Source organism: Pteropus vampyrus, unplaced genomic scaffold, assembly GCF_000151845.1.
Source record: "Pteropus vampyrus isolate Shadow unplaced genomic scaffold, Pvam_2.0 Scaffold156, whole genome shotgun sequence".
Taxonomy (NCBI): domain Eukaryota; kingdom Metazoa; phylum Chordata; class Mammalia; order Chiroptera; family Pteropodidae; genus Pteropus; species Pteropus vampyrus.
The window spans coordinates 2,529,702-2,539,529 of record NW_011888937.1 but is presented as its reverse complement, the minus strand read 5'-3'; the positions used below and the strand labels follow the sequence as shown (position 1 = coordinate 2,539,529).

Genomic DNA, 9,828 nt, shown 5'->3' with positions numbered 1-9,828 from the left:
GGGTGGTGAAAATTTTTACTTCCTCAATAACTTAAAAAATAACAATTCAAATTAGACAAATTAATTTTAAAGAAATTTTCCTTGATGAACTCGGTGTATGATCAAAATAACCAGTCTTTATTACTGTTTTTAAATACATGATTTCATATTTTCTCTATATATTTATTTATTGTTGTGTGTGTCATATACACTCAAATGGTCAAAGGTATTGAATTTTCCTGTCTTTTGGTCATTACCTCTATCATTCATTTCAATGACTTAAAAATGTTTTGTTTTGTTTACACTAAAATTACAGAAAGACCAATAATGCTTTTAACTAATTATTTTTAGAGGATGGACTATAACAGAATTCATTTTGACTCCAAAATCCCTGATCAAAAGAAAAAAAATTGAATTTAAGTAGAACTTTAGCAGAGATGTCATCATACATTTCAAAAAGACCGCAAGAGTTCAGAAGACAGGACGACTAGGGGTTATTGAGCCTGAGAAGTCTACAGACAATACCAAAATCAGTTATTTAGGTCAAAGCCCTCATTAGTATAGCAATAAATGTATGTCTTCAATGTTAAATTTTTCAAAGCTTTCCATTTTCTTAGTGATATATATAGAGAGATAGATGATATAGTTATAGATGATATAGATATAGATGTATATATTTAATGTGTAGAAATAACACATTAAAAATATCCCTGGTGAAGTGACACTTTGCTGGACATTTTTCAAACTAAATAGCATGGTTATACTCCAATTGAAAAATTCTTAGTATGCATGGGATTAGGTGAAAGGTAATAAAGTACGAGTGGATTTCGTCCTGGTCACACCAGTCCAAGGATCCCACTCAGTAAATTCGGCTTTGTTAGAGCTGAAGTCACCTCTCTGGTGGCCCTGAAAAAATGCCGAGTACATTTAAACCATCATGAAACTTAAACTGAGTGCAATGAATTTTCTAAGGAGAACGACCTTCTGTCTGGAAGAAAAGATGAACACAGTAAACCTTATACATTGCTACGTTTCTTTCACAACTGGCCCACTCCTCTGCTTATTTGGAATGCTGGGTGATATACCCAAAAATTACAGATGAAGAATATATAAAATACATGAGCTGAGAAGGTGACTGTCTATTATTTTCTTAGTATTGTAAAGAACATGCCACCTATAAAATCATCTTAAACCCATCTCATTGATTATTGTGGATATAGGCTTAATGTTCAACTTTTCACCATCTGATAACCTTTAGCTTCGTTTTGTTTAAAGCCTACTTCACAAAATGAACTGTGATGCAACCAAACAACATTGTCTTTTAGTTTTTAACTTAAATTAGAAAATTAATAATTTACATATATTGATTTTAATGAAATATTCACATATTCATAAAATGATACAGAATATTACAATAAACATTATATACTCACTCTTATTTAACAAACTCCTTCAAAGATGTGTTGAAGTCAAACATGACAAATTTTTTAAGACTTTTTTATATTTCTATCAGATTCATATACTCTTCCTCCCTAGAGGTAATCACTATTATAAAAGTGATATGTGCCTTTGCAGTAAATGTTTTTATAGTATATTACATTTGTATATATCCATAAACAAATTTACTGTTGTTTTGCATGTCATTAAATCTACATTAAATCTATCATGCTTTATATATCATTCTGGATCTTTCCTATTTATTCCAACATAAGGCATTTGATATTTATTATTTAGTTGAGTTACTTTGTAATTTTATAGTCTATAAATATATTATAATACATGATAAATTCTCCTGTTGATAAACACTTATATTGATCTGTTGTTTGTGATTGCAAATAATTCTGCAATTAAATTATAGTCTCCTTGTGCATGTAAAAAGACTCTCTATGTTATATTCTGAGGTGACATTTTTGTTTATCTGCAAATTGACTTGATATCGCAAAAATATTCTCCAGTGTGATTGCACTAATTTAAACGCTTAGTGTTTTTGTGAACGCACATTTTCTTAAATCTTTGCCCGCTTTCTGATTGTTCTTAAATTTTTCCGTAACACTTTTGAATTAAATTGTTAAATTCCATGTAAATTCTTATTAGAGATGGTAATAAAATGACATTGACGTTTTAGCTTAATTTGTGGAAAAATGAGATCTTTATAGTATTAAGACTTTGAATCCAAGTATATGTGTCCCATAATTATTTAGATTTTCTTCTATGCCCTTCAGTAACATTTTGAAATTTTTTTCATAAGGTTATTGCATATGTATTTTATATTCCATCCTAAGTAACTATAGTTTATAAATTATATATATAACATTCCTATTTCAAAATTATTATCTTTTATTTGTCAAAAACTTTCCAACTATATTTCTGGACTCTCTCTCTCTTTAGTTTTAATTGTGTATTATCTAACAGAATGTCATTCTCATAGATTGTGATATTTTCGATAGGATTTGAGTGGTTCAGTACATTCAAGGCACATCCAATACTTAATAAGTTTTTTGGCATCTGTAATATTTTTAATCAGATCTTTAGTGCGTCCAATATTCCCTCCTTTGGGCATCCCTCGTTAATCAAGTGAAGACATTCAGAAAATGTCTCGTTTACCCTTTCAGTACATAATCTTTGTTCATCTTTTTCTAACATGATAGTCCAAAAGGACCCAACTAGTTTTTCATTTTGTCCTTCAAGTTCAGGTTGGGTAACAACTGAGCTAAGAGGCCTTTTTGGCACTCTTCCTTTGCCAACTTTCTGCCCATTCAGATGAGCTTTTCTCTCTTCTTTCGGCTGAGCCGATCTACAATCAGTAGTTGCTATCACTATAGTATATTTGCGCTGGTCAGTGGTTTTTGAATTTTCTATCAGTTCGGCATTAGCAGAGGAAGCAGACTTGGCTATAATTTCAGATGTGATGCGGTTTGATAGTGTCTTATTTCTTTTTACTTCATGACAAGAACAGTTTTTGACACTAGATAAAACTATTTAATTGCAGTAATTTTTTCTAATGAGGCCCTTTTTGTATTGTAACATTGGCAGAGGTTCTACTAATATCTTGTTTCATGGAGTCCTGAGTATTATTGTGGTGACTTCTAATAGGAGGAGGCAAAAGCTGTCTGTCCTCAGATGTAATGTTCACACCTTCATCTGTGGTCATTATCTCTGAGGCTCTGTCACTTTTCACTGTTATACTGCATGTGTGTACAGGCTGAAACTTTGTGACTTAGAGATAGTGGTGGAAAAATTCTTTGGTGGTGCAGAGCTCTCATCTTTGACTTGTACAGGTTTTCTAAATGAATTACCTTAAACTGAACAATTGGCCACGATCAGATCCAAGTACAGGTTTCTTGAGCATGTTAGCATCTTGCTTTGGTTTTTCTTTTTAGTATTGTGAAATGCTTGGATTGATGTCATACATTGACTTTGGGGCTCATCTTTAATTGGTAACAACCGCAGAGTTTGATTATTATTCTCCAAATTATATGTATCTATTGCCATGGTTTAATTGGTTAATTCATTAGAAGCTTTTAAAAGATGCAACATTTTTCCATTGTTCTATTATTTTTGCTTCTTGTAGGTCTACTGACATTTTCTTTGTCAGTCATTTTTGTCTTAAGTTTCAGAACTTTTGTTTCTTCTTTGACCAGACCCTCAGATATCATTACTCTCTGATCTCTTCTACTGGATAATATCTGCTTTTTCTGTTTGTATGCAAAAAAAGTTTTTCTTTCTAGCAGATGTCTTTTGAGGTTTTGTTTTGTTTTCTTTGTTCTCTGAATGCAGGGTGGGCCCTCTAACAGGTGAAGTTTCAGGTCTCGGGGCACAGCAAGGATGCTCATTGCAGTGCAGGATGCAGGGATCCATCCTGGTTTTGACTGGTTCGCACTTCCTCAAGCCAAGGCCTCTGCTTACTGCTCATGCCGTCAAGGGCTTGGCTTTTTTCTGCAAGCGGTTTCTTTGGAATGGCAGTTTTAACCCTTGAGTCATCTTTCAAAATCTGCCAGCACGTGGTGAGAGGGTGAGTTTCGGGTGTGAAAAGGGTGGTGGGTGGAAGTCTACCTGCCAGAAAATGACCTGAGAAAGTGTGACTTCGATTTCCAATTGAAAATCACTAACATGAACGTGCTTGTGAAAATATTAACCTGTAAGATATGTCTCATATTTTAAGTATTTCATAGAGATTTAATTTAGCTACCCAAGGGACTAAAACATCATTTGTTTCTACTGTCATTATACCTACTGGATGAAGTTATGCTATTTATCTCCTACTGGTAAGACATTCTTAATATGATTAATCATTAGTTACTAATTCGGGTTGTACTTTTTTAATTAAATATTTCAAAATGCTCAATCCTTGTGAAACAAAAGAATAATAAACGAGCATGTGATGGTGAAATACACTGGCAGCATATGTACTAGATATTCTCTAGACCAAAGTCTGTTTCAGTCTTGATACTCTCTGTATCTACATCTTAGTGGATACCCTATAATGGTATCCTGAACCAAGGAAACAAGTTGGAGGGAGGAATTTTCACATAGACTGGCTAACTTTGCTCTGTTCCATGACCACTGTCATTCATCCTAATTACTAACCACGGGTACTTCAAAATGGATAACTTGGGAGATAATATGATTACACTCAGCATGATCTTATTAAAAGATCATACTTTTTTTTGTAATTCATTTATGAGTTTTAGCATGTGATCTATAAGAGGGAAAGACCTTGACTTTTTTTGATTGGGTGGTTTTCAATTCAATAACATCTTTAAGAGGTGCTTTCAGAAATAATACATGGTAGAAAATGTGAAAAAAATATATTAGAGAAAAAAATACAATTACCCACCACCAAGATATAACCAATGTTAGATTTTGGTATATTTCCTTTAGGCCTATAACTGTGAGGGTATTATGTAAATGATCATTAATATTTATCTTTTTATTTAACAAATATTTGTGGAGTAGAAATTCTAGGCCAAGCACTGTTCTAGATAGTGGGGATTCTGTGAAAACCAAAACATCCTATCCCATGCCCAGCTTATTTATAGGGGAGACAATATGACAAGATGAATACTAAACTGAATGATGTGCTAGAGATAAGAACTAAGTAGAAAAATAAAGAGAATAAAGGAAATTTGGAAAAGGGTGTAATTTTTGATAGTGTTGCCAAAGAGGTCCTCAATGAGAATATAATTGTGTATTAATAATTAATAACTGATTTGATACAAATTGAATAATTAATTTGAAGTTCTTGTTAATGTTTCCTTGATACAGAATGGATAGACTCTGCTTCTGTCAGGCAATTAGTAGAAGGACTCATTGCTTCGTACATTTCATGATTTGAGCTGATCTGCAGTTGAACTTTAGTTTTTATTAGAGCTTCTCAAGTTCCGGTTTATTCTTCATTGTCGTTCTTCAAAGGCTTCTGATTAAAAATCTGGCATATTTACCAAGGATGCTTCTTGGTGGATCCTGAACTGTAATTTTTGTTCTTTTAGCCCATGAGTCTATAAAATCTCTGCTTGGCCTCTCAGTCTCTCATGCACAATTTGTGTATCAGCAAATGTTCAAGAGGAAAAGCAGCCCTGAGTAGAAGGCTCTCTGGTCTGTGCATTCCTTTTAGCGGATCTTGGGCCCTGTAAGTGCTCAGTGCCTTTGTAGCTTCTTAATTCCCTCAATCAAATTCCATTTCATCCACTTTTTTTTTCTATTTATTATGTGCATGGAGTTTGTTTTGCCTCGACTTTATCTGACATCGATAGGGGTAGAAATAAATCCTTTTCTTTTCAGTCTATAACTTTATCCCATCCTGTTGTTGTGCCTGGTTTTCCCTCTTCTCAAGCCACGTGCAACCTGACCTATTCACCTCTACCTTCCTTGAAAGAGATTATCTGCTAGATATGTTCCTCTGCTTCTTCCTAACCACTTCAGGACAATACACAGAGAATGAAGGTTCATTGTTAGAGCAGCAAAATTTCTACTTTAAGAAATAAAGAAAATTGGAGACTATCAGCTGGTATAGATCTACAGGCTGTATTCCTTGTGTTAGTGATTAAGAAAAGAACATTAAAGACCATTTAACAGGTAATATATTTCACTCAATGCACTTAAGATAATTGACAGCTCTTACTAACAGCATCATTTAGAAACCCCCATGTCTTTTCTCTATTATAAATAGCATTTTTATGAACTGAAGACCTAAGAGTGAGTGGTGGGGCAAGGATGGTATTTGGAAGCAATGAAAATAGTCTTAAAAGCCATTTTAATTATCATTTTATTTAAAATAAATTTGGCTGAACTACAAAACTTAAGCCTAACTGTGGTCTCCAAATGAACGTTTATCCTTGCCATCACACAGAAGCTGCAATGTTCTGTTAAATTTTTGTCCCCAGTAATGCCAGGACATGGCATTACTGGGGACAAAAATTTGTAGTACTACATTCCCACTCTGTTTCCAAATCAATTGTGATTACATTGTATTTCATAATATATAAAATGTCACCAACTATTAGAAATGCCATTATTTATTTATTGTTAAAGAAGAATATGCTTCCAATAAAACTTTTATATGCCATCAATTTTAAGATGCATCTTAAATTCAGATTAATTAAAATCTTAAAGTTTATGAAAAATAGTAAGACAAAGAAATAAACTATATGGGGGGCAAAATAACCTCTTTATTATTGATAAAGCTATTGTTAGAAATGTATTAAATTTGGAACAATGGCTACTTAGTGCTGAACCCTAGAAGTAGCAGAATTCTTTCCAGCAGAGTTTGGTGCTGCAAGACTCTCCATGCAGCAGTCCTATATCATGAGTGGAGAGAAGAGAATATATACTTATAGGCAGTTCTCTTTTAATAGGAAGGAGAACTAAATGAGTTGTGCTATATGCACCTAATTTCTCCTCCAAAACTCACCAAAAAAATAAGTCACTCTACCTCCTCCAGTATACAAGTAGAGGGGCAGATGGCTGTTCCTGAGTTTCTCCTCAGGAAAGGAATCATGAATCAGAAGATGGTGGGGAGAAAACATCCCCCTCATAACAGATATGTACAATGAATAATAGTAAAAAACCTGTTTTTCTCTTTTAGCTTTGCTTAAGTGGTGACTTTCTCAATTCAGCCCTAGAAAGTTGGTTAGAAACAACATTCCAAGACATTTCGAGATGGCGCTGTATGAAAAAAAGCAAATTTATGTTCTGGAGAAACTTGTAGTATAGATATAAAGCATAGAATATGAGAAACAGAAGATGCAACTCTCTTATCTTAGCAAATTTATACCCCAAAAAGGGAGAGTTGACTGAGACAGTCACGCTGATCTTTGAAAACAAATCCAAACCTAGAAACTCCCATCTATTCTTCTACAAGGGTTACACTACACAAGCTCCCAGTAGTTTCCAGACCAAAAACAGTTGAAACAAACTTCTTGTCCTGTCCATAAGAAAAATGCTGCTTCAGGCACCACAGAGTACTAGAGAGTGAAGGGCAGAAACCTGACTTAACTAACATTTCCCTATTGCATTGCTTTGTGTTCTTCCTCTCTTGTTTGCATTAGCCTCTCATCATGTACCTTATAGCCCAGGTTGTCATTGTACCTAAGTGTCTCCTACTGGAGTAGGATGTTTATTTTGGGACATCTAGTTTCATCTGACTCTGTAGCTGGCTCTTATACCACTTTGAATACTAAAAAGCAGTATAAGTAATACTTTATATGGATTGGAAACTATCATAGGCTTAAGAGCCAAAAGAGGAAGGTTTTGTCCTGGTTCACAATCTTGTCCGTGAAGGTGTCAGCCTCTAGAGACCTCTGAGAGTTCTTCTTACTCTTTTAGTTCTTTTTTTAGTTCTTTCTAGTTCTTTTTTTCTTCTCTGTTCTATGATGAATATTATTTCAGAACTTCATATTAAACACTACATGGGGGCACAAATAGGTAATAATCCCAATTATTTCCACTGTGCTCAAATCCCTAGGTGCTTGACATTAATTTGCAAGATTAAAAAAGCATGAACCCTCAAAACTAACTTATTAAAAATTCTTGTAAATAATAAGAGGTGCCGCATGATAGTGTGTAATAATTTATCAAGTAAGGATCATGGAATTTGTTCTCTAGGATTTTTAGAAAGATTATCTACAATGGCTGAAGGGGTAGGGAAAGATTCTAGACTGGAGAAAAATTGAGGCAAACATTGAAATATGAGTATCAATTAGAAAACTAGAGTAGGTGGAGAAGGCTGATGAGGAAATTTCTTAGGTCAAGAAACAAAATTTTTGTCCTTTTCTTCATCTAAAGCCAGCTGCCTTTCTGTGACTTGCCTTCTTAATTTTGTCTCATTTCCCCCCATTTACTAAATAGAAGATGGGCGTGTTACTGCCCTCTGTGTATTTCAGTTTCCTCATCCGTAAAAGGAATAACTGTACATCTCTTATAATAAGATTATTGAGAAGATTAAATTAAGTTATCCAACAAAAGACCTAAAAACAATGCTTCTTAGAGTGGCAAAACTCAGTAAGGCATGGTTATTATTAAATTTATACTCTTTACTGGTTAATATCTACTCTCCTTTAGAGTCAAGCTCAAATGTCGATTCTTAAATTAAACTTAATCCATTTGACTGGTTTTAATTTTAGCATTTATTTTATTTAATGTCTTTCTCTCCTACTTGATTTTAGGCTAAGAACAGGGACGAGTCCCTCTTTTGCTCAAAAATACCTTCTCAATTTATTCACAGTGAAACACAAAATCCCAACAATATCAATAAAGCCAAATGCAAAGAACTTGCCACCTCTCACCCGTCTGTAACACCTCTTCCACTTAACCTCAACTATGTTCATTTCTGCTTCCTCCACTTTGGCATAAAGGGCTTCTTATCGGTTCTTGAGCATATCAGGCACACTTGTAGCACAGGGCATTTCAACTGGATTCTTTCTCAGCTTGCAAATGCTCTTCTGCCAGGTCTCCAAGTTGTTCGCTCCTTCATCGCCTCAGGAATTTATTCAATGTCACCTTCTCACCATAGCCTTCAATTAGTCACCTTATTTTAAAAATGCAACCTACAAATTTTCCTATCACATTTTCATGCTTTATTTTGTTTCATGGTATTTATCTCTATTTGATGTAATATATACTTAATTAATTATTGTGTGTCTCCTTAGTTTTCCTCATTAGATTGCATAACTCATGACAGAAAATAACTTTGTCTGCTTCCTGTATCCCTGGGATCGAAAATGTGTCTGACATATGTTAGATGTTTAACAAATATTTAAAGTACTATGCTGCATACATGAGATAACAGTTCTGTAGGTCTTGAAGATCATCTCGTGAATTGAAAAATTGAATAAATTGAATTGAATACATTAATTGAATTTAAAAATTGAATAAGTTTATGTATGAATTGAATGAGTGAAATTAAGTTCATGAATTGCATGAAGAATGGAAAGAATTGAATAAATAAACTGACTTGAATCTTCAAGAATATGAAGGACTCAGATATATGGAAATATAAAAGGCAGTTTATCATAGTAAAAAAGAAGATAAAATTAAGACAGGAGATCTAGGTTTGAACTACAACATATTTTTGGTGCAACTTTTGGCAAGGGCATTAACACCTTCAAGATTCATATCCTCATTATTTGTCTTAGAAATCAAATGAGCAAGTAAATGTCAAAGCACTCTATGATTTACTAGCAGTTGTTGTTACCACTACCTGTTCCCTTCATTTACAGTTCTTCCTCATTGGAGTTTTAGGATAACATAGAAAAGGTATAGGTGCACAAAATCACAGGCGATATAGTTATTTTTGCAGCCTCCTACCCTTGTAATAACTAACTTTATAAGGAATACATGTCTGATATCTAG

At 33.8% G+C, this 9,828-nt stretch overlaps 1 pseudogene; it reads right to left on the bottom strand.

Annotated features, from left to right (window-relative positions):
- Positions 1-2,316: 2,316 nt before the first annotated feature.
- LOC105298545 lies at positions 2,317-3,812 on the bottom strand (annotated as a pseudogene).
- Between the last annotated feature and the right edge of the window lie 6,016 nt (positions 3,813-9,828).